Below are 23,549 nucleotides of genomic sequence, written 5' to 3' on the forward strand. Positions count from 1 at the left end.
CATTAGAAACAACACGCGCGCCGTTAGTTCTGCTTTTTCAAGACTGGATAAGGAAGCGAAGCGTATGGGTCTGGTGGAGAACGAGAAGAAAACGAAATATCTTGTCATCAAACAAACAGCGTCTTGGCTCCTACGTCACTGTTGACAGTCATAACTTTGAAGTTGTAGATAATTTCTTATACCTAGGCACCAGAATCAACATCGATAATGATGTCAGCCTTGAAATCCAACGCAGAATTACTCTTACCAACAGCTGGACTGAGTAGGCAATTGAAAAGTAAAGTCCTCTCTCGAAGCAGAAGCGTGGACGATGTCAACATCCGATGAGACGGCACTAGGATTTTTCGGGAGAAAGGTTTTGCGGAAGAATAATGTTCCTTAAACATTGGCAACGGCAAATACCGCAGAAGATGGAATGATGAGCTGTATGTGTTATTCGATGACATAGACATACTCCAGCGAATAACTCGGATTCAGCTATAACCGCGTAAGCGGTATCTACCCCAGTCAAAGACATCTTTATTTTCAGCAAAGAGCATATTTTTTATATAAAAGATTTTTTAGCATAAATGCAATTAACAAAATTAGTAGTGCTTTAGTATTTGGAAATTCAATATGGCAATACGAGCAACACATGCAATCCGACATGCAAGAATCCTTCTATTTTCAATATATGGAATAGTAACATTTATGTTGTCAAGCTGGTAGCCTTTGTGATTAACTAGATAATTTTATTATCCCTTATAATTCAATATTATATAGCGGAATTGAATTCAGTTATCTAATATTATAAAACAATAACAAGTAAAGAAAGAACTAAGACCGGGTGTATTCAAAGACTTTATACTCTCGCAATTTAGTAATGTAATTTTAATAAGAGAAGATACAATTTGATTTGATAGACGCAAATCATTAAATATAGTATATGAGGGCTGGGGTAAATCATGGACCACTTTAAACTATTATTGCCACCAAGCTACATTATTTCCAATGTTATACGCTCACATAATTTTGGTAAGATATCTGCAGTATAAATTCCACCGAAAGTTTGAAAACTCGAATATGAGGTATATGGGGAGTATAAAAGAAACATTGACCAAATTTTTAACCCAGAGGCAATAATTGGAAGAAACACATTACATTTTCTTGACACCCTGATAACACGGATAAAAAATGGGCGAAATCGGTTCACAGCCACGACTACTTTCCTTATAACTCAATTTTGAATTCCATTTTATTCCTTCACTTTATAATGTAAACATATAGAACCAATGAAGATAGCGGAATAAAACTTTACAAAAATGGTTCATATCGTCTCTGGCTGCACTTATGATAAATTTGTCGAAAACGGACTATAACTTTTCAAGGCCCCAGATATCGAGTATGTTGAACTCAGCGCCTAAGGATAAATTTTAATCGAAAATATGGGTAAATATCTCAGATAATTTAATGTAATTCAGAGGAAATTGTTTTCTTATTAAAATCGGGACATAACATCTCCATATACCTAATTATAGGTTTTTCAAAAATACGGTGGGCTTTATTCCGCATATATGTATTGGTTAATATGTGAGGTATCTTAGCAAAATTTAGTGAGCGAAAATGAATGAAATCGGTTCAGGAATTACCTCAGCCATCATATACTATATATGACGATTTTCGTTATTCCGAATTTATGGGTAAATTTGTGTGCTATGTAAATAAAATTTCTTCAATAAATTGCGAGAGTATAAAATGTTCGGTTGCACCAAAACTTAGCCTTTCATTACTTGTTTTATTTTATTTTGTTTATTTCCTGCAACAAAATAAACTGTCTAATAGAATTGATTCCAGAAAGTATTGTTGACGAGATATGCACTAGTTTACGAGATAAGCACAAAAAATGTCCCCATTCCCAAAAAAATTCATTCAAATATGTCTCTCCCTTGTGTGATCCGCAGTACAGAATTTCACTTTCATAGCTATATTTATGCTTAGGTGTAGAACTTAATGCATTTTCGGTTTTCGTAATTTTTGGGGCGTAACAGTGGTCCTATTGCGACCATTACGAAAGTTCAACTCTACTAGTCACTAGTAATGAGCGATATTACACTACCGGTGATATTGTCGTTATGACTGAAATATCACTGATAGCGACAGTGACTGCTAGGCCGCAATATCAGTGATTGCTGATTTTTTACAGGCCAATATTTTACTGTGAATAAAATTTATCACTGGTACTAACTATTTAACAGAAGTTGTATGCGGTGATTTTTAGGTATTCGAGCTAGATATAGAATTTGTAATATTAGGTTGTTCATTGTGAATTTATTCATTTGAATAGTATTCAACGAAAATTTGAAAAAATTTCTTCAAATACGATGTTTGATTCGATGAAAAAAATTAAAAAATTATATACATATATATTATTAATATTATAAGAAAATCTGAAAATTACATTTAATAAAAAATAAGTAAATTGTGGCAATTTTTCGACCAAATAAGTGAATTTCATGCAAAATAAAAATTGCAAAAAAAAGTATTTCGTATAAAACCACGAATTCAAATTTAAACAAGTAAGGAAGGGCTAAGTTCGGGTGTAACCGAACATTTTATACTCTCGCAATTTATTTATTGAACTTTATTTATATTAATAATACACAATTTGACCCACATATTCGGCATATATAGTGCATAAAGTCCATTGAAAGTTGGAAACCATAATATTTGGTTAGAAGCACCGAGGTCCTCGTGTTCGATATATGGGGCCTATGGTCCGATTTCGACGATTTTTAGAATGGGGCTGCCACACTATAAACATAGTATTTGTGCAAAGCTCTGCACCGATATCTTCACTAGTGCTTACTTTATATATTGTAAAGTAAGCGATACAGATAGTCTTCAAAGTTCTGGTATATAGAAGTAGGCGCGGTTGTGAAGCGATTTGGCCTATTTTCACAACATATCATTGGGATGTAAGGAAACTATTACAAACCAAGTTTTATTGAAATCGGTCGAGTAGTTCCTGAGATATGGTTTTTTACCCATAAGTGGGCGACGCCACGCCCATTTTTCATTTTGTAAAAAAATCTTAGTGCAGCTTTCATCTGCCATTTCTTATATGAAATTTAGTGTTTCTGACGTTTTTCGTTAGTGAGTTAACAAACTTTCAGTAATTTTCAACCTAACCTTTGTATGGGAGGGGGCGTGGTTATTATCAGATTTCTGTCATTTTTGGATTGTTTAAGGAAATGGCTAAAAAAAAACGACTGCTGAAAGTTTGGTTTATATAGCTCTATTGGTTTGCGAGATATATACAAAAAACCGATTTGGGGCGGGGCCACGCCCACTTCTCCAAAAAAATTACATCGAAATATGCCCCCTCATAGTGCGATCCTACATACCAAATTTTATTTCCATAGCTTTATTTATGGCTTAGTTATGGCACTTTATGTGTTTTCGGTTTTCGCCATTTTGTGGGCGTGGCAGTGGTTCGATTTTGCTCATTTTCGAAAGCAACCTTCCTATGGTGCCAAGAAATAAGTGTGCCAAATTTCATCAAGATATCTTAATTTTTACTCAAGTTACAGCTTGCACAGACGGACGGACAGACATTCGGAATCGGATTTGAACTCCACTCTTCACCTTGATCACTTTTGTATATATAACCCTATATCTAACTCGTTTAATTTTGGGTGTTACAAACAACCGTTATGTGAACAAAACTATAATACTCTCTTTAGCAACTTTTGTTGCGAGAGTATAAAAAGCATATGGGCATTTCCGCCATGTCGAACGTGACAATTGTAGACCTTTCAACTAAAAAAAATATGAACTAAAATGTTTTTTAATCTTGACAGTAGGATATTTTAATAGCCCTTCATTAGCTCTACATTTAGTGTTAAGGTTTTCATTTTCAAGATAATTGCAAAAAACCAGGGCATTCGCACGGGACAAAAAATGGAAGTCGTTTTTCGGGACAACGATTCAAGCGGCGATTTTAGCGGATTGTGAGGATGCCTTTAAAATTGATAAGAATTTCACGCAAAAATAATTTGTAGTTTATTTTTAATTAAATATTTACCACATTCGCAAGGGACATATTTTTCCATCATAATATTTATGTTGATTTTGTTGTTATAATACGGAATTATTTAACAAAAAGTCCAAAAAAATGGCTTAAAAAAGTAGTAAATGTATTTATTTAGAACGTCTAGAACGTACCTATGAGCGCTGCCCCCGCCACGATGTAAAAATCGTGCTTGGCGATTTCAACGCTAGGGTGGGTAAAGAAGGTGTCTTTGGCACAACAGTCAGAAAATTCAGCCTCCATGACGAAACATCACCAAACGGTCTGAGGCTGATCGACTTCGCCGGGGCCCGAAATATGGTCGTCTGTAGTACTAGATTCCAGCATAAGAAAATCCATCAAGCTACTTGGCTGTCCCCGGATCGAATCACTCGCAACCAGATCGATCATGTTGTGATAGATGGACGACATGTCTCCAGTGTTTTGATGTGCGTACGCTTCGTGGTCCCAACATCGACTCGGACCACTATCTTGTAGCAGCTAAGATACGCACCCGCCTCTGTGTAGAAAAGCGTACACGTCAACAAACACAAGGAAGGTTCGACATCGAGAAGCTGCAATCACAACCGATAGCCGAGCGATTTTCTACTCGACTTGCACTCCTGCTCTCTGAGAGCACTCATCAGAATCTCGGTATAAGGGAGCTGTGGGACGGCATATCAAACTAATTACGTACAGCTGCAACCGAAACCATTGGTTTTCGGAAAAGCCAAAAAAACAGCTGGTATGACGAGGATTGTCGTCTCGCAGTGGAGAGAAAACAGACTGCCTACCTCGCAATGTTGCGATCGACCGCAACACGAGCGGGATGGGAAAGATACCGAGAGCTGAAGAGGGAAGCGAGACGCATTTGCAGACAAAAAAAGAAAGAGGCCGAAATGCGTGAGTATGAAGAGCTTGACAAGCTAGCCGACAGGGGTAATGCTCGAAAATTTTACGAAAAGATCCGGCGACTAACTGAAGGTTTCAAGACCGGAGCGCACTCCTGTAGGACCCCCAGAGGTGATCTAGTTATTGATGACCAGAATATACTGAGTTTGTGGAGGGAACACTTCTCCAGCCTGCTGAATGGCAGTGAAAGTACAACACCAGGAGATGGCGAACCCGATTCCCCAACTGACGACGATGGAGCAGATGTTCCATTGCCCGACCATGAAGAAATTCGAATAGCAATTACCCGCTTGAAGAACAATAAGGCGGCGGGTGCCGATGGATTACCGGCCGAGCTATTCAAATACGGCGGCGAAGAGCTGATAAGGTGCTTGCATCAGCTTCTTTGCAGAATATGGTCGGAAGAAAGCATGCCTGACGATTGGAATCTCAGTGTACTCTGCCCAATACACAAAAAGGGATACCCCACAATTTGCGCCAATTACCGTGGGATAAGCCTCCTCAACATCGCGAATAAGGTTCTGTCGAACGTATTGTGTGAAAGACTAAAGCCCACCGTCAACAAACTGATTGGACCTTATCAGTGTGGCTTTAGACCTGGAAAATCAACAACAGACCAGATATTCACCATGCGTCAAATTTTGGAGAAGACCCGTGAAAATAGGATCGACACACACCATCTCTTTGTCGACTTTAAAGCTGCTTTCGACAGCACGAAAAGGAGCTGCCTTTATGCCGCGATGTCTGAATTTGGTATCCCCGCAAAACTAATACGGCTGTGTAAGTTGACGTTGAGCAACACCAAAAGCCCCGTCAGGATCGGGAAGGACCTCTCCGAGCCGTTCGATACCAGACGAGGTTTCAGACAAGGTGACTCACTCTCGTGTGATTTCTTTAACCTGATGCTGGAGAAAATAATACGAGCTGCAGAGCTAAATCGAGAAGGTACAATCTTCTATAAGAGTGTACAGCTACTGGCGTACGCCGATGATATCGATATCATTGGAAACAACACCCGCGCCGTTAGTTCTGCTTTTTCCAGACTGGATAAGGAAGCGAAGCGTATGGGTCTGGTGGTGAACGAGGACAAGACGAAATATCTCCTGTCGTCAAACAAACAGTCAGCGCATTCGCGTCTTGGCTCCCACGTCACTGTTGACAGTCATAACTTTGAAGTTGTAGATAATTTCGTCTACCTGGGAACCAGCATTAACACCAATAACAATGTCAGCCTGGAAATCCAACGCAGAATCACTCTTGCCAACAGGTGCTACTATGGACTAAGTAGGCAATTGAAAAGTAAAGTCCTCTCTCGACGAACAAAAGCCAAACTCTACAAGTCTCTCATCATTCCCGTCCTACTTTACGGTGCAGAGGCGTGGACGATGTCAACATCCGATGAGACGGCACTAGGAGTTTTCGAGAGAAAGGTTTTGCGGAATATTTAAGGTCCCTTAAGAATTGGCAACGGCGAATACCGCAGACGATGGAACGATGAGCTGTATGTGTTATTCGACGACATAGACATAGTCCAGCGAATAAAAAAACAGCGGCTACGCTGGCTAGGTCATGTTGTCCGAATGGATGAAAGTGCTCCAGCTCTGAAAGTATTCGATGCAGTACCCGCTGGTGGAAGCAGAGGAAGAGGGAGACCTCCACTCCGATGGAAGGACCAGGTGGAAAGGACCTGGCTCCGCTTGGAATAACCAATTGGCGCCAAACTGCCAGAAGGAGGGATGCGTGGCGCGCTGTTTTGGACTCGGCTATAACCGCGTAAGCGGTGTCTACGCCAGTCAAGAAGAAGAAGAACATTCAACAACAACAAAAATTCTATAGTATGAAATGAAAATAGTATTATGAATGTGAAATACAGCTTCTTTTCAGAAAATGTTGTCCTCGGGTATACAAATTTTTAGATTTCGTTATCTGCTAGACTTTCCTTTTGATAACTGCTCCCACTCCATCGACGGCTCCTTGCAAAAAAATCATATTCTAATGAAGAGTATTTTAATTATTTTATAAAATCAACCAGGCTTGATAATAGAAATTTGTTTTTAAACTGACCTCAACTTAAAAAAAATAATAATTTTAGAAAAGCTGCTATAGGATTTCTTAATTTTAGTTAAGAGATTTATCAAGAAAATAATATGTCATGCGTTAACTTGTCACTTTTAAAAGCAAACGATTTTCTCCTGACAACCTTGTTAAAATGAGCACTCTTATTTTGATTTGTAAGCCTATAATTTTCGCCAAATCTATTTAAATAGCTAGTTAGTGGTATTTAAAGTGCGGTTTTTGCTCATATGTAAATAATTAATGTAAATGTATCTTTTTACATACTTTTAAGTCAATTTTATAAAGACAGAAAATAATTTTAAATTTTTAAATTTCACACCTACGATGTCGCACGTGACCAATTTTAAGTAGTTACCAATACCACAAATCTTCTGATTTTTGAACAAGGTTTTTTTTTATTTTAATTGTATAAAAAATTACTGTTTATACCAGGGGCGAACGCAGGGGGGGCGGGGTTTTGGGGTGTTAAGCCCCCCCAAAGTAATTGATTTTTTAAATAATAGAATTTAATTCTACATAGTCATTTGAAAAATTGTAATTTGTTGTTTTCAAAGCAATCTTTGTGCCGACGATGTATGAATATGTAAAATAAATGAATACATTAGTCACTAACAGCGTTGCCGTTTTGATACAATTGTATCTTTTTTGATACTTTTTTTTCTAAATTTAGCGATTTGATACTTTTTTGTTCACAAACGGCCTATTTTGATACTTTTCTGCTGATAGAATTTAATTTTTTGAAACTATGAAAATGTTAAACTAAAAACAAACCTATTGTATCTAGGGATGCAAACGATGTATCGATGTTTTTGAAACATCGATGTTTTCGTCAAAAAGCATCGATGTTAGCCATCGATGTCTTGAATCTAAAAATATCGATGCATCGATGTCACTTTCAACGATGTTTTATGTCGATGTTTTAAATAAAAATTTGACTTCAGACTTTTTCGGGTATTAACTCGAAGCCCTCTATTTGGATACTCTTTATTACATTGGAATTAGATTTTTGTAAAATACGGAGAATTCGTTAAGGGAATGTGAGCTTGGACAATACTGCGGTTACTTTTATGATTTATTTATACAATTTAATTCTGGCCTAGGCTGCTGCGTTAGATCAGAGATTCAAATTACTGCATTTTAACGATGCTATCAAAGAATCGCGCTGATACAACAGAATCTTCGGATGAGTGTGAAACAGAATACTCGTTTGATATTTGGAACCAAAATAAACATTTGATCCACCAAAAAGTGAAATGTAAGCTGTCAAATTTATCTACAATTACAGAGACGGAATGTTGAAGAGAAAGTGTATCTCGGCAATCCCCCCCTAGCAATCAGAAGTCAATAGAGTTTGCGTTGACATGAATACTGTGTTTCCGGAGTTGTATAAATAGTCTTATTAATATTTACACATTGTGGCCACTTAGTGCCGAGTAAACGACCGTTTTCTAAACCCAGGGCAACTATCACGCAGAAGTAAAATCGAAAAGAAATGGCAGTGAAAAAACTTTCCATGTCGTTGTTTTGAAATTCTGTTATTTATTGAGAAAAAACTTTAACAGACTTATAATGCTAAGTGAAATAAAATGTATCAACTTAAGTCGTACTACATTTCATTTATTTATGCTTCTGCTTCTGTATCCCTTAGCTTTTCACACTAAATTTAAAAAAAAGTTAAAAAAAACATCGATGTTTCGATGTATCGATGTTTTAATGGCCGATGTTTTTGAGTTCGATGGGTTTTGAAGAAACATCGATACATCGAACCATCGATGTTTCATTTCACGATGTTTGCATCCCTAATTGTATCTGGATAGTATTAAAAAGTTGTGGGAATGTAGGCCAATTAAAAAACCCAGAAAAATATAAACTGGACAGAGACTTTTTTTTAATTTGCTTCAAAGTAATGAGTTTGCTTTATAACTCTGTGGCTGCTGAACTGGATTTTTTTAGATTTAAGGGGAATTGTGAGTCGAAAATGGACTTCTTTTGAAAAGTAGTTCTGAACTGAAAAGTCACCAATAAGGTTTCTATTATTTTTTTTAGAGTTTATTGTTAATCATAATACAGGAAAAATAAAAACTCATTTATTATGACTTTCAGTTTTCGTTCCATGAGCAAACTGTTGTGAAATAAATTTAAATTAAAAAAGAATTATGCTAATTGCAAAAAAATACTTGAGTGCCTTAACTAAAATGTCTACATTTTTAATAAAAACAACCAGAAAAAACTGGTCTGAATTAGATACACAACTTTACTTATTATTTGTTTTTCAAATGAAAATTTTTAAAACAACGGTTGTGCTTTTGATACTTTTTTTGCTTGGTAACATATACTTAATTTTTTTAGCTCGCGGCAACACTTGTCACTAATGATTAGAGCGTGAATGAGAATAGAACAAATGAATTATGTGCGTACGTGTGTTTTGTTCTTGTGCCGTTTTTGCATTTTCCTTATATTTTTGCATTCGAAGGCGAACCGGAAGAATATTACCGCAGATCAATTTATATACCGTTTTTAGATCATTTTCTGGACCAAATCAATTAACGTTTTTTAAAACATCGAGAGCTGCTTTCCAAAATTGAAAACATTTTGCCAAATAAATGCATAAATCTTGATGTTATTGAAATGCAGGAGACTGTTCGTGTTTTAGAAAAGCAATGGTCCGCTGATGTAGAAGATCCCGATGATTTCGTTGCTGAATTTAGAATGTGGAAAATGTTAAAAATCTTTTCTTCAGAATATATTTTCTAACTAAAATTTTGAATATATTTTCAGGAACTGGTTAAATCAAACAAAGAGATACAAACCTTTTTTAGACGCGTTGAATTGTTGCGATGCAAAAATTTACAAAACAGTGCATCGTTTTTTAAAGATTGGAGCAACAATCCCTTTATCTGTCGCTTCAAGTGAACGCTCGTTTTCCTCACTTCGCAGGCTTAAAACATATTTAAGAAATAAAACTGGAGAAGCACGCCTGAACGGAATGGCTCTCTTGAATATCCATAGAGATATAGACGTGACGGAGGAAGAGATTTTAAATGTTATGGCCCAAAATAAAAGAAGATTAGACTTCAATTTGTGAATAAAATAATGAAACATTGTCTTTTTACCTGAAACGCCAACGCGTTGCCAATGGTCTTTATTAAAGATTTACAGCATTGTTGAGGACTGCGGATTTCACCAATTTGTGAAAGCACTAAATCCTTGATATCAAATGCCTTGTTGGCATGTGGTGTCAAAAACAACAATTCCAGCACTAGTTTTTTCATTAAAAAATATATATATTTAAATTCCACCGCTATAAAATCCTCTTTATTTATACTTTGATATTAAACCTTATCAAAATAAATGACTTCATATTTAAGTCTGGTTCAATACCATTGTTTAAATTTTTCGAATTATTCAATTTGGACATTCCATTTGAAAGATTTCACAAGTTTAAAAATGTAAGCTATTTGAAATATGTCTCATGGTCGCCGGTCACCCCGCTAGGTTAGACAACACCATAACGGGGCAACTCGACAAGCAAAAGTTTATCACATACTAACTGCCAAATCGATAACTTATTATTATCTATTCGAACTACTGCATTTTTAATACACCAATCTATACTACAATAATAAGAGGAAAGATTTGTATGTATGTTTTTATAGAATAAACTCGAAAACCTGTGCCGATTTCGAAAATCCTTTCACCATTGGAAAGCTACATTTTCCCAGAGTAACATAGGCTATATTTATTGTCTCAACTTTCTAGAAATAGTTCCCAGGTGAGGGTATCAAAAAGACTCCGTGATGGAGAATCTTAATCTGAAACTGAAAATCGTCATGCAAGTCATTCTCTGCGCATCGCAATCGCGTGCCAGAGAGTCGAGTAACGAGTGCTCGTAGCTGCTTGCTGAACAAAATTTCAAAACCTGCTAAGTACGCGCTTGAGAGTCGAGTACGGAGCGTGTGCAGCGGTTTGAAGTGTGAAATATTTGAATATACAAGCTCGCACTAGACCGTCGAACTCTGAGCATTTCTAACGCCTACATAATCAGATAGAAAGACAACGGACATCAAAGACAAGTTTTTGCTCATTACAAACAATTTCATGTTCGAGTTTTCCATTTGTATGGGAGAGTCTTTTAAAATGTTTGTTTAAGCCCGTGCAAAGCTCGACAGCAAAATTTGTTAGCCGGCAGCGATGGCGGTGTTAAAAATGGTGCTGTTACAGCGAATGCCAATAAACCAAATGAGTGGAATATTGGAAAAGTATTGCATGTTATAAAAACAAAAAAATATATAAAAATGTCGGAAAATGTGTTTCACAATTCTCCAAAATTTTCAAATCGATCCGAGTAAAATTCTAAGAGTTACCATTTGGAAGGTTCACCTATTAGGCCACGTCAGTTTCATTTAAAAAAATTAAAAAAATAAAAAAAATCTCTCAATACTCAATTTTTCAGTCAGTGGACACGATTTCTCGAAAAATTATAAAGAGATTTTGTTAAAACTTTGCACATCTCTTTGAAATAACATTATAGAGTTATTGAACGAAAAATTTATATTTTTCATAATTAGCCAATATATGCGAAAATTATACCAAAATAATTAGTATTTTTATTCAAATTCTGTAAAAAATTCAAATTTTAACATTTTCTTTTTTGGATAATTTATTAAATAGATTTTTAATATTTTTGGTTTAGTAATTTTGGATGAACAAATAATGAGTTCAGCTGTCCGCTGCAAGAGCTTTTTTTTGGACACTTCATGGGAATGAGGTACACGCGGCTGGGTTTTCGGAATTTTAAAATAAAAATTTTCCAAAATACTGTTCAAATATGTATCTTTGATATGCTGAATTCTTTAAATAAAAAATATAATTGTATATACAGAGCACGCTGGAAAACATGAAGTAAACCAACTAAACCAGTGTAGTTCACATTTGCGAAATATTAATGTTTTCGGATACCCAAAAAGAGTAAGTTAATATTGTGATCCCCGCTTAAGTGGCCCCCTTTTAAGGACATTTCCCGCATAATATTTTGCGACATCCGTTCTTTTTCTCTTAATTTACATGTAAAATTCCCCGCTTAAGAGCATCCGCTTAAGTGCCTTTCCCGCTTAAATGCCTGAAAAATTTAAGCCACAAATTAAAAAAATTGTTTGCAATTTTTCTCTTTTAAGTGCCTTTTCATATTTTTGAGCAAAAACTTGGTAAGCACCTCTAGGCACTTAATCGGGATTTATTTAAGTCCCTTTCCCACTTAAGTGTCTCAAAAGTCTGGCATGTTAAGCGGGAATTACTGTATATGCTTACGCATCTAAATTCACATTTTATTGTTGTTTCGTTATAAGTAAAATCATATTACAAAAAAATCAGAAGTGCATATTTGGATGTACTTTTTTTAGAAAAGTGGGTGTGGCCCGGTCCCCTACTAATTTTTTTATATATACCTCGCAAATAATTAAAGCTACAGCTGTGTACAAAATAATAATACTGCTAAAAAGTCAATATTTGAATTTCTTATAAAAAGTCATAACAGAAACATTAATTTTACAATTATATCGCTTTTATTAATATAAAATCGCAAAATTTTTCAATATAATTCAAGACTAAAAGTACGAAAATTCGATGTTCAAAAACATTTTAGTATTTCACACCTGGTTTAAAAAAGTATCTGATACATATTTGGTAAATCTAAGATTATGTACAGATATAAAGAAATGCACATACTGTCGTGAACCTGTGCCTTCAAAAAGAATAACTTTACTTTAATTTGTTCATAATATATTTCGGTAGTTTTCCAATTTCAATAAGACTCCAACACACGCACAATTATTATTTTGAGCATAACTGTACATATATAACGATAGGGTAAAATTTTAATCAGCATATTCTTCTGATATCTGTTTCACTTCTCCTATAGGAACAAGTGAATAGCTCATAAACGCATTTTTTTCATTAGATATTTCAAGGAGTGATGTAAAAGTTCGTTAACTACACCTACAGTGGCTCACAGCTTATTTCGTGAGCCCATTTTTTAAATAGAAAATGAGTAAAATTCTTGTACATGTATATTTTATTTTTAAATAAACTTAATGTTTTGCACACATTCAAAATATTTTTCGCTTAAGCATAATACAGTGATCGCCGCTTAAGAGACTCCCGTTTAAGTGACCACACTTTGCGGCATCGTTGTTTTTTCTCTAAATTTTCATATAAAACTCCTCGCTTAAGAGCATCCGATTAAGTGCCTTCCCCGCATAAATCCCTTTAATATTTAATTATTTTTATCTTTTAAGTGCCTTTTAATTTTTTTGACATTGAATGCTCTAAGTATTGTCAAAAAGAAAATATATATATATAGTTTTGTAATGTTCTTTTCCATATTTATTGTTATTAGTAAAATTTTTTGTTATTAATAAGAAATAAATGTGACTTTCATTCATGGGTCTATAGAAAACGTGAATTAGTAGTGATTAGGGTGGTAGCGTTGAACAAAATACTACTCCAACTCAACGAAGGTGGGGTTAAATCAGTAGCATATGCAGACGACATAGTGTTCATGGTATCAGACATGTTCCCTTCAACAGTCTGCGAGATTATGGAAAGAGCCCTGAGAAGGTTAAACATATGGGCCACGAATAACGGACTAGGTGTTAACCCTAATAAAACAGAACTGATGCTATATACAAGCAGAACCAAGATTACATTCTCCCAAAGTTAGATTTCCAGGTGAGGATACCCTCTAAACGAGAATGGAGAAGAGGCCTAATAAGGGAGAAAAATACCATATCAGTCTATACCGACGGGTCCAAAACGGACTGCGGAGTAGGTACAAGGGTATACTCATGATCTTAAGATGTCTCGCTCCTTCCGTCTACCGAACTTGGCTAGCATCTTCCAAGCGGAAGTATTAGGCATAGAGAATACCTGTGAATCTCTATTGTCTAACTACGAAAGGATACATAAAGCAATCCTTGTCGCCAATGACTAACTCCATCGTAGTTCATAACTGCAAGAAGGCATTGAGCACCCCAGAAGACAAAGTACAGTTAGACTTGGTCTGTGTTCCCGGCCACAGGAACATTTTCGGTAACGAAAGGGCAGACGAGTTTGCAAAGGCGGGAGCTGTTCTAGACGAATCTTTTGCTGAGCTAATACCATGCTCGCTAGGATCGATCAGGAGAGAGCTCAACTTACAAATCGAACAATTAACTGAGAACAGATGGAAAAATTCAACAAAATATAAAATAATTAAACAGACTCACAGTTACTATAACGGGTGATTGGCCATTTGGAGAACATGCAATGAAAATGGGCATGCCCTACAATAACATTTACCGAGGCTGTGAACTAGATGGGAATAAGGAAACAATTTTCTACTTTTTCTGTGAATGTCCAGCCCTATCGCAGATCCGACACAGGCATCAAACCTTGATTGTATGTCCACTAAAAGCATATCGGACATAAGTAGGATGAAACGTGATAGCAGTAAATTATTTCTAGTGCTAATTGAGCCCATAAAATTATATGGCTGCACTCCTACCTACCTACAGTGGCTCACAGCCAAAATGATGCAGCAACGAAATGAAAAATCGCTTAGTAAAAAATCATGTTTATATTTCGAAATTAAAAACTTTTACTAATTTATTGATTAGGTACATATATGCTTAATCTTTTAAATAAAAAAATCGAAAAAAATTATTGATTCATAATAATACATTTAACGAAAGTGACTCCTGTTGGGTTGCCCGGAAAATACGAGAAAATCTCCATTTAAGTGTTCCAGTTTAAAGAAACGAAATGGAAAAAATCCTTGGGAAGAACAGTCATCCCAAAACCACAAGAAGAATACTCATAGAAGCTGATTTAAATGGCCGCACAGCCCGAAATAAACCATACATCAATGCTTAAACACGAAGTGCAAGGTTGAAGATTGCAAACGAACAGTTATACCCGAGACACACATGTGGTAAAAATACCATGATAAAAGCATTTTGGTGTTGTGTTTACTATGTACATAATGACACACATCGATTTGTAATAAGCCCACTAGTATTTGTTACATAGACATTCGATATTTCAAAAAAATGTAAACAATAAATATAAATAAATGGATAAAGTAAAATTTATTATTGCAAAATAAGACAAAAAACAAATATTTTTTCCACAAAACACAGAAGTCGTTAAATTATATCTCCGAATCGTGTAACAAACCAAAACGGTACATGGCCATGGCGTTTTTTAAATAAAAATTCTGAAAAATTTCTTATTTTCCTTTATTCTTGAAAAGTTATTTTGACAAACGCTCTCTCCTAGGTTTCAAACCTATTTTCAGCTGTGTTTAGTGAAATACTATAAAAAATGCTGATATTGTTACCGGAAAAATACTACGTTTCTTACATGGTAAAGTGTATTTAGTGACACACATCTGGTATTCGTACGTAGTATTGTTACTATAAGCCTACAAGCTTCTGGCATACCGTAATTGTTGTAGATGAGAGTAATTTCAACCTTTTTAGATCGGATAGAAATAGATTTGTATTAACAAAACCAAATTTCTGAGCTACAACCGCAAAATCTACGTAGTACTGTAGAACATGGATAACCAGATATTTTATTTGCCAAGAGCATTTTACTTCTTAACAACTTATAAAGAAAAGAGCTTTTTATTTTAGGCACAGAATACGAAATGCTTGATAAATTTTAAAAAGGTATCATGCAGCTGGCTGGCACCGATCTACGCGAACTGCGTCAGACTGGGTCATATTCGGGAGGCTTGGAGGCAGGTTAAGGTGTTTTTCATCCCAAAAGCTGGTAAAAGCTCTCATGTTACTGCAAAAGATTTCAGGCCTATTAGCCTCTCCTCGTTCCTCTTGAAGACGCTGGACAAAATTCCTAGAAATAAGCTTATTAAAGCTCAACACGCCTACTGTAAGGGCAGGTCGGTGGACACCGCCTTACACTCTGTAGTGTCGTGGATAGAGGAAGCCCTCTTAAATAATGATTACGCGGTAGGTACCTTCCTCGATATCGAGGGAGCCTTTAACAATGTAAGACCGGAAGCGGTCATTGCTGCATTAAACGATTTTGGGGTAGAAGCGACAGAACTGTCGTTGCGGAGTGGGGAAGCGAGTGGTTTTGCCATAAACCCGAATAAAACGGAACTCGTCTTATTCACAAGAAGATACAAAATTCCAAATGCTACTCTCCCCTCATTGGGAGGCTCCAGTCTGCAACCTGCGGACAAGTTGAAATACCTGGGGCTCATTCTTGATAGGAAGCTCTCATGGAAGCCAAACATTGAGGAGAGGGTAAGAAAGGCTTCGGTAGCTCTTTACTGTTGTAGAGGGGCTATTGGAAAAAGGTGGGTTCTCTCACCGAAAGTGGTTTTATGGTTGTATGAGACCATTATTAAACCTATAATGTTCTATGGCGTTGACGTCTGGTGGAGGGCACTCGAGAAAGTCACACTAGCTAAGCAGCTGGAGCGTGTCCAAAGAGCGGCTCTCATTGGAATCAGCGGAGCGCTAAGAACAACACCAACAATGGCTCTAAATGCCATTTTACACGTCGCACCTATTAATATCGGCGGTAGGTGCACTGCGGCAAAGGTAGCTGTCAGACTCAGAGACGCTGGGTACATGATCGGTTCCAAGCAGGGGCATTCTGAAATTCTCCGTCGGTTCGATTGCATCCCTGACTACTTGGACCACTGCACTGCGGAACCGTCCCCTAGAGGCTTCTTCTCTGCACATGTACCTACGAGGGATATGTGGGTAGGTAGAAGTCAATAGAGGAGAATTGCAGTCAGCTTTTTCACGGATGGATCGAATCTTAGGGGAAAGGTGGGAGGGGGAGTTTTCTGCAGAAAGCTTTCTATCAATACCAGCTTTAGGCTACCTGACCACTGTAGTGTCTTCCAAGCAGAGGTCGCTGCGATCAAAGTAGCAGTGGACGCACTGCTTCGTATGGTGACCTCTTTTAGAGAGGTATGTATTCACTCCGACAGCCGTGCGGCAATACTGGCATAGCACAGTACGCTCTGTGCTAGTTAAGGAGTGTCTTAGATCCTTATCAATAGCTTCCAGCTATTTTGCAATCCGACTAGTGTGGGTACCCGGTCACCTCGGGATCGCTGGTAACTGTATAGCGGACAAGCTTGCAAGGGAGGGTACCCTAGCAACATTGATGTCGGAATGGGAGCGCATTGGTAGTCCATGGTCACCTGCGCAAGAGCGCTGGACATGCTGACTACGCATGAGCTCGTCAAAAGCTGGTCAACTACCAGTACTTGTGCAGTGGCGAGGTCCTTTTGGCCCTCTGTGGAGCTTAAGCGGTCCTTTCAACTGCTTTCTCTGGGCAAGGTCCATCTCAGCGCAATCATAGGTGTACTTACTGGACATTGTCCAATGGGTACCCATGCGGTTAGACTTGGGGTCGTGGCAGATGCTAGTTGCCAAAGCTGTATGGAGGAAGGCGAGATGGAATCATCTAAGCATTTCCTACTGCACTGTCCAGCTTTTGCCAGACTGAGGTTGAAACACCTCCGAAAGCCCTTTTTCGACGATCCTAGCGAATTGGCTAGAATCGATATTACCAGTCTTAAGAAATTTATAACGGATTCCAAGCGGTTTTCTGAATCTTAAAGGTCTTTGATCCACGGGGAGTTTTATTGGTACCACAATGGACAGCGCCAGGCTGTCTAAGTGAGATCTTTATGTCTTTGCAGAGATCTGCCTAAAACCTAACTTAACCTAAGTGCACAGAACAGAGTATGGATAAAACAATTTATTTACATTTATTGAAAGATAACTTATTACAAAGTGCTGAAAATGTATTCATATGTGACAGTTTCAGGTTTTATCAGGACAATGACTCTTGGCAAAAAAACGCAATGAGGGACTGAGACTGAACTGTCTCCATGTGGTAGAAGCGCCAGCACAATCATCAGATCGTAATATATTTAAAAATTTGGTAAGTGTTCTCAATTAAAAAATAAGATCAAATCACACAAGCAACTGGCAGGACCAGGACTTTGGAATTTATCTCAGTTAACTCCGTTTGCTAACTCCCATTTACTCCTCAAAATTTTAGAAAGTTAGTAGCAACATTGTTAAACATGGCCGCTTTTAACATATTGTGAATGAAAATATGCAATACTGACAGCGGATTTCAATTAAATGTAAACAAAAACATACGAATGCAACAAAATTGCTAAATTTTTCTAAAAAGGAAGTCGTAATAATAACGTATTTTTGTATATTTTTTAGTAATTAGTGATTTTGTATTAATTGTGCGGCTAACAACCGCAATATTTGCTTTCTATCCAATTTTATTTTACCAAAATGAAAATATTATTGCCAATCAGCTGTTTAAGGGAGTTTATAACTCGCTTTGCTGCCGTCTGTCACCTACATATTTGGAACTGATTAAAAGCGCAGTTAATCGGGGTTAAATCTGTTGTCTGACTAGGCTATTAGGCCAACAGGGAAAAATTTGTGAAAAAATAAACGTATCCGAACTATTTTTTTGTCTCTAACTATAACGACCTTTTTCATGTACAATATGTAACAAATTAATATTGCACCAACATGCTGATGTGGTGTATGCTTCAAGCACCATCAGGTGATTGCCCCAGCATGCTAGTGTAGTATATTGGGCGCTTTATGTAAAAAATGGCTGCCTTCGATAGCACGAAAAGGAGCTGCCTTTATGCCGCGATGTCTGAATTTGGTATCCCTGCAAAACTAATACGGCTATGTAAGCTGACGTTGAGCAACACCAAAAGCTCCGTCAGGATCGGGAAGGACCTCTCCGAGCCGTTCGATACCAAACGAGGCTTCAGACAGGGTGACTCACTATCGTGCGACTTCTTCAATCTATTGCTGGAAAAAATAATACGAGCTGCAGAACTAAATAGAGAGGGTACAATCTTCTACAAGAGTATACAGCTCCTGGCGTATGCCGATGATATTGATATCATCGGAAGCAACAACCGCGCCGTTTGTTCTGCGTTTTCCAGACTAGATAAAGAAGCGAAGCGTATGGGTCTGGTGGTGAATGAGGACAAGACGAAATATCTCCTGTCATCAAACAAACAGTCAGCGCACTCGCGTCTTGGCTCCCACGTCACTGTTGACAGTCATAACTTTGAAGTTGTAGATAATTTCGTTTATCTGGGAACCAGCATTAACAACAACAACAATGTCTGCCTTGAAATCCAACGCAGAATCACTCTTGCCAACAGGTGCTACTTTGGACTGAGTAGGCAATTGAAAAGTAAAGTCCTCTCTCGACGAACCAAAATCAAACTCTAGAAGTCGCTCATTATTCCCGTCCTGATGTATGGCGCTGAAGCGTGGACGATGACAACATCCGATGAGACTACTTTTGGGGTTTTCGAGAGAAAGGTTTTGCGCAAGATTTATGGTCCTCTAAACATTGGCAACGGCGAATACCGCAGACGATGGAACGATGAGCTGTACGATTTATACGACGACATTGACATAGTTCAGCGAATAAAAAGACAGCGGCTACGCTGGCTAGGTCATGTTGTACGGATGGAAGAAAACACTCCAGCTCTGAAAGTATTCGATGCAGTACCCGCTGGAGGAAGCCGCGGAAAAGAACGACCTCCACTCCGGTGGAAAGACCAAGTGCAAAGTGACCTGGCTTCACTTGGTGTTTCCAGTTGGCGCCAAAAAGCAAAAAGGAGGAATGAGTGGCGCGCTCTGGTGGATTCGGCTATAATCGCTTAAAGCGGTTCCTACGCCAAATATATATATATATGTAAAAAATGGCAGAATGTTAAAAAAAACACTAAAGAATTGTGTGGAGTGCCGAAGCTGTAAAAATGCTACAGCTGTCAACTAACTACTTCTTTGCAAAATGCTAATTGATACAAAAAATCAACTTTGACATTAAATTTCTATAACAAAGGTTTAGTTTTTTATTATTTTTATTTTACATTATTATTATAAAATATACATATCTAGTAATAGAATATGTTAAAAAGAACAACAAGAGTTAAAACCAGGGTTCTCATTTACTACTCTGTAGCAGCAAAATTTCTAGAATTATTGCTATGCTATCGCTACCGCTCTCACTTTGTCGAGAGCCACAGCATAGCCTAGCATAACAATGTAAAAGTATGTGCTCTACTCTGCTCCGAGTTTTGTTAGGTAAAAAACTATAGCTGGAGCGAGAGCAAAAAATTAAATTCTGCGCTATGCTTGGCGTAGCGGTAGCAAAAAATTAAGAGCGGTAGCACAGCAGAGCTAATGAAAATTTTCATGTGATACAGCTCTCGCATGTGTTTGTTGTTTTTTTCTTTTTCTTCAGATATCTTTTCGAAGTATTGCACAGACCTGTGCAATATACATTGAAGTACAGTAGTTTTCCGAAATAACAAACACATTAATTGTCAGGCCTATTCGCTACATCGAATTTTTTGTTATTTTGAGTAGAGACGTATGTTTTTTCAATAATTTTAAGCTAAGCTAAGTTAACACCACCGATAAGATATTGCAATTTGAACTACTAAACATATGTTCCCAATATGTCATTGGCACATCTACTATTAAGAATCGTCATACACATTAGATTGTAAGATGAACCTTTCGTTTACCACGTATGGCGCGTCTCAAGTGGAACATATGTTTAAAGGATGACTATTAGATTGTAAGAATATTTGTATTTAGTCTTAAGAACAGGATTGTAAAAAATTAAGTAAAATAAAGATAAAACGCCAGTCATTTCCAAAACTCGGACGTTTTTCGGTCGTTGTAATTAAAAAAGTGATACATAACACACAGTTTCTTGGAATATCGAACAATCCATTTAAAAAATAAAGTGTATAATTAAATATTTAATTTATGGATATTTGACAAAAAGAACAATAACAACAACATATATGTATTTAAAGTGCGCAAGTTATAAAGTTATAAGCGAAACAACATTTGTGACTACAGCAACGTGGGAAGTCAGCTCATAGAAATCAGTTGGCAAGTGAAGCAGCAGCTCCAACACCCCAAAGGCAGAGCAATAACAACAACTTCAACAAGAACAACTTCAACGACAACAAGTTAGTATGTATGTATTATTAAATGTATATACTTATTAATTCCTCTAGTATTAAGTACGAAAAGCTCTTGTACTGTGAGTATTGTATTAATAACAACCAAGAAACTCACAAGTGCCCCTACATAAGACAATGAAAACAATATTAATTATTATATTATTATAACTACTATTTAAGCTATTAAATATAGTTTTTATAAAAATAAAGACATAATCCAAGGCTTAACCAGCCGAATAACAAAACATTTTGAAACCGCGATTCACCACCGCAAGGGGGACCCTCCGGTTTATAATATAAACACAATTCTATGATTCTGAACCCCAGACCCTCCAGAATAAAATAGTATCCTTTCCCAGAACAATAAATATTATTAGACAGAAGATTGTAGGTAACAAAGGAAAATATATTTAATAGTGAAAGAAATTATTGATAAATATAAAAAAAATAAAGATATAAAATGGCAGTCAATAATTTTACAGTAGAAAATATAGCTAGAATAATAGCTACACAAACCAGTAATTTAAGAACTGAAATAGCTCAGTTAAATCAATCAATTAAAAACATTAACTAATGCGACAAATGTAACTGAGTATGAAACTCAAAAAATTAATGATTCTATATCATGCAACGAAAATTTAGATATAATAAAGTCTTTACCAGAATTCTCTGGCTAATCTTATGTCAGCTGGAGAGAAGCTGCAAAATATTCTATGAGTCTCTATATAGAAGGAAGTAGGAGATATTTTGGAGCCCTAACAATACTACGAAACAAAATTGTTGGCAATGCCAATGACATTTTGACAAATCATGGCACTGTTTTAAATTTAGAGGCCATATTTTCTAGGTTAGATTTTTCGTTTGCGGATAGAAGGGCAATTCATGTAATTGACCAAGAAATGAGCATTATGCGACAAGGATCTGAATCCTTAATTGATTACTATAATGAAGTCAATCAGAAATTTACATTATTAATTAATAAAACCATAATGACGCACGGAACAAATTCCGAAATAACAAGACAATAAAATATTAAGAATCGCGAAAGCGCGCTTAGAACATTTATAACAGGTTTAAATTATCCCTTAATTTATTTTCGGAATAATTTAAGGTACCCTCAAAGGAATTTAAACCAAAATAATTCATACCAGATATATTCCAGTCATACAGAACCTATGGAAGTGGATCAATCAATCCAATGAATAAATAGGCCCAGTCCTGTGCAAATAAACCAACCAGATGTTGGGAATAACAGGTATAATTGGCAGACCAATTATCAACCAACCAATTATCGACCACAACTCCCACAGCAGCCGGTTCTACGCACCGGAGTTAACCCGGATTTTATTCGGTCAAGGGCTGCCCTTTCGGCGATCTGTTTGGATCGATTAGTTTTAAGTTTAGTTGTACGTCATTGGAGCAACGCCTTGCAGCAGGCTTGCTCCATATCCTCTTACTCCGGGCTGGCATCGAGTCCAACCCAGGGCCTGAGGTATTTTTCTGCTGCGTATGCGCTAAAAGGCTCCATCCAAATTCCACCTCGGTTAGGTGCAACACATGCAATGGATGGAGCCATCTTAAGACCTGTTCAGGCCTTAAGACCCATAGGGAGTGGACCACACGTTATGTGGCCCCTTGCTGTCAACGCAATACTGCGACTGTTGCCTCTACGGCAGTGCAACCTGCACCCAGTTCGCGCAACGCGCCGCCACCCTCAGGGAGTGGCCAACTTAGGGCCCTTACGGCCCCCAGGACCTCAAGTAGACAGCATGACTCCCAGTCTGACCAATCTGGCCAACCCCCAACCTTCATCCCGCTCCAATCCTCGTGCGAGGACCTCAAGGCAACTCCTGGTCCCTCGCACAGTCTGTTCCGTGTGTCAGACCGTAATACGTCGGAACGTGACCTCAGTCAGATGCAATTCCTGCACTGGCTGGTGTAACTCCTCCTCTTGTTGGAGTACTATTTTTTTCTTCGTTTTGAATTTTAAGATCTTTCATATCTTAAATATATTCTTAGATATAAAAATGCAATTTTATTAATGCCAACAATTTCCGACGAGAGATGGCGGTGGAATGGATTTTTTTTTTTTTTTTTTTTTTAAATATCCCTCCCAATAAATCGAAATTTAAAGGATTTATCCCTTTTCTAAAGTCTTTGGCATATGCAGGATATTTTTCCATTTCAGAAATTAAAATTTCAAACTGTTTCCGATTTGGAATTTTCATCTTCACTTCAAATATTCCTTCAAACAACCGCGTCGTTTCTATGTCGCTCACAATTATAGCAACGACAAAAAACGACTGTTTCTATGTCGTTTCTATAGCCGTTTCAAATTGGGGAATCTCAATTTATTTTCGATAAATGACGTTAACGCCAACAGGAATGCCAAATAGGCGTTCTTAAGTCGTTTTAAAACGATAACGACAACGGGAATAG

At 37.1% G+C, this 23,549-nt stretch overlaps 1 protein-coding gene across 4 annotated transcripts in view; it reads right to left on the reverse strand.

Annotated features, from left to right (window-relative positions):
• LOC105220053 (cAMP-dependent protein kinase catalytic subunit 1) overlaps nucleotides 1-23,549 on the reverse strand; it is a 63,300-nt gene that overhangs the window by 10,745 nt on the left and 29,006 nt on the right. Inside the window, exons 2-3 of one of the 4 annotated variants that reach the window (XM_054226857.1) lie at nucleotides 10,150-10,295; nucleotides 9,847-10,030 (exon numbers count right to left, since the gene is read on the reverse strand). The exons of the other annotated variants lie outside the window; for them this stretch is intronic. The gene's annotated coding sequence lies outside the window, so the exon portion shown is untranslated. The remainder of the gene's footprint in view (nucleotides 1-9,846; nucleotides 10,031-10,149; nucleotides 10,296-23,549) is intronic. 4 annotated transcript variants of the gene reach the window in all.

This window comes from Zeugodacus cucurbitae, chromosome 3 (assembly GCF_028554725.1).
Source record: "Zeugodacus cucurbitae isolate PBARC_wt_2022May chromosome 3, idZeuCucr1.2, whole genome shotgun sequence".
Lineage (NCBI taxonomy): Eukaryota > Metazoa > Arthropoda > Insecta > Diptera > Tephritidae > Zeugodacus > Zeugodacus cucurbitae.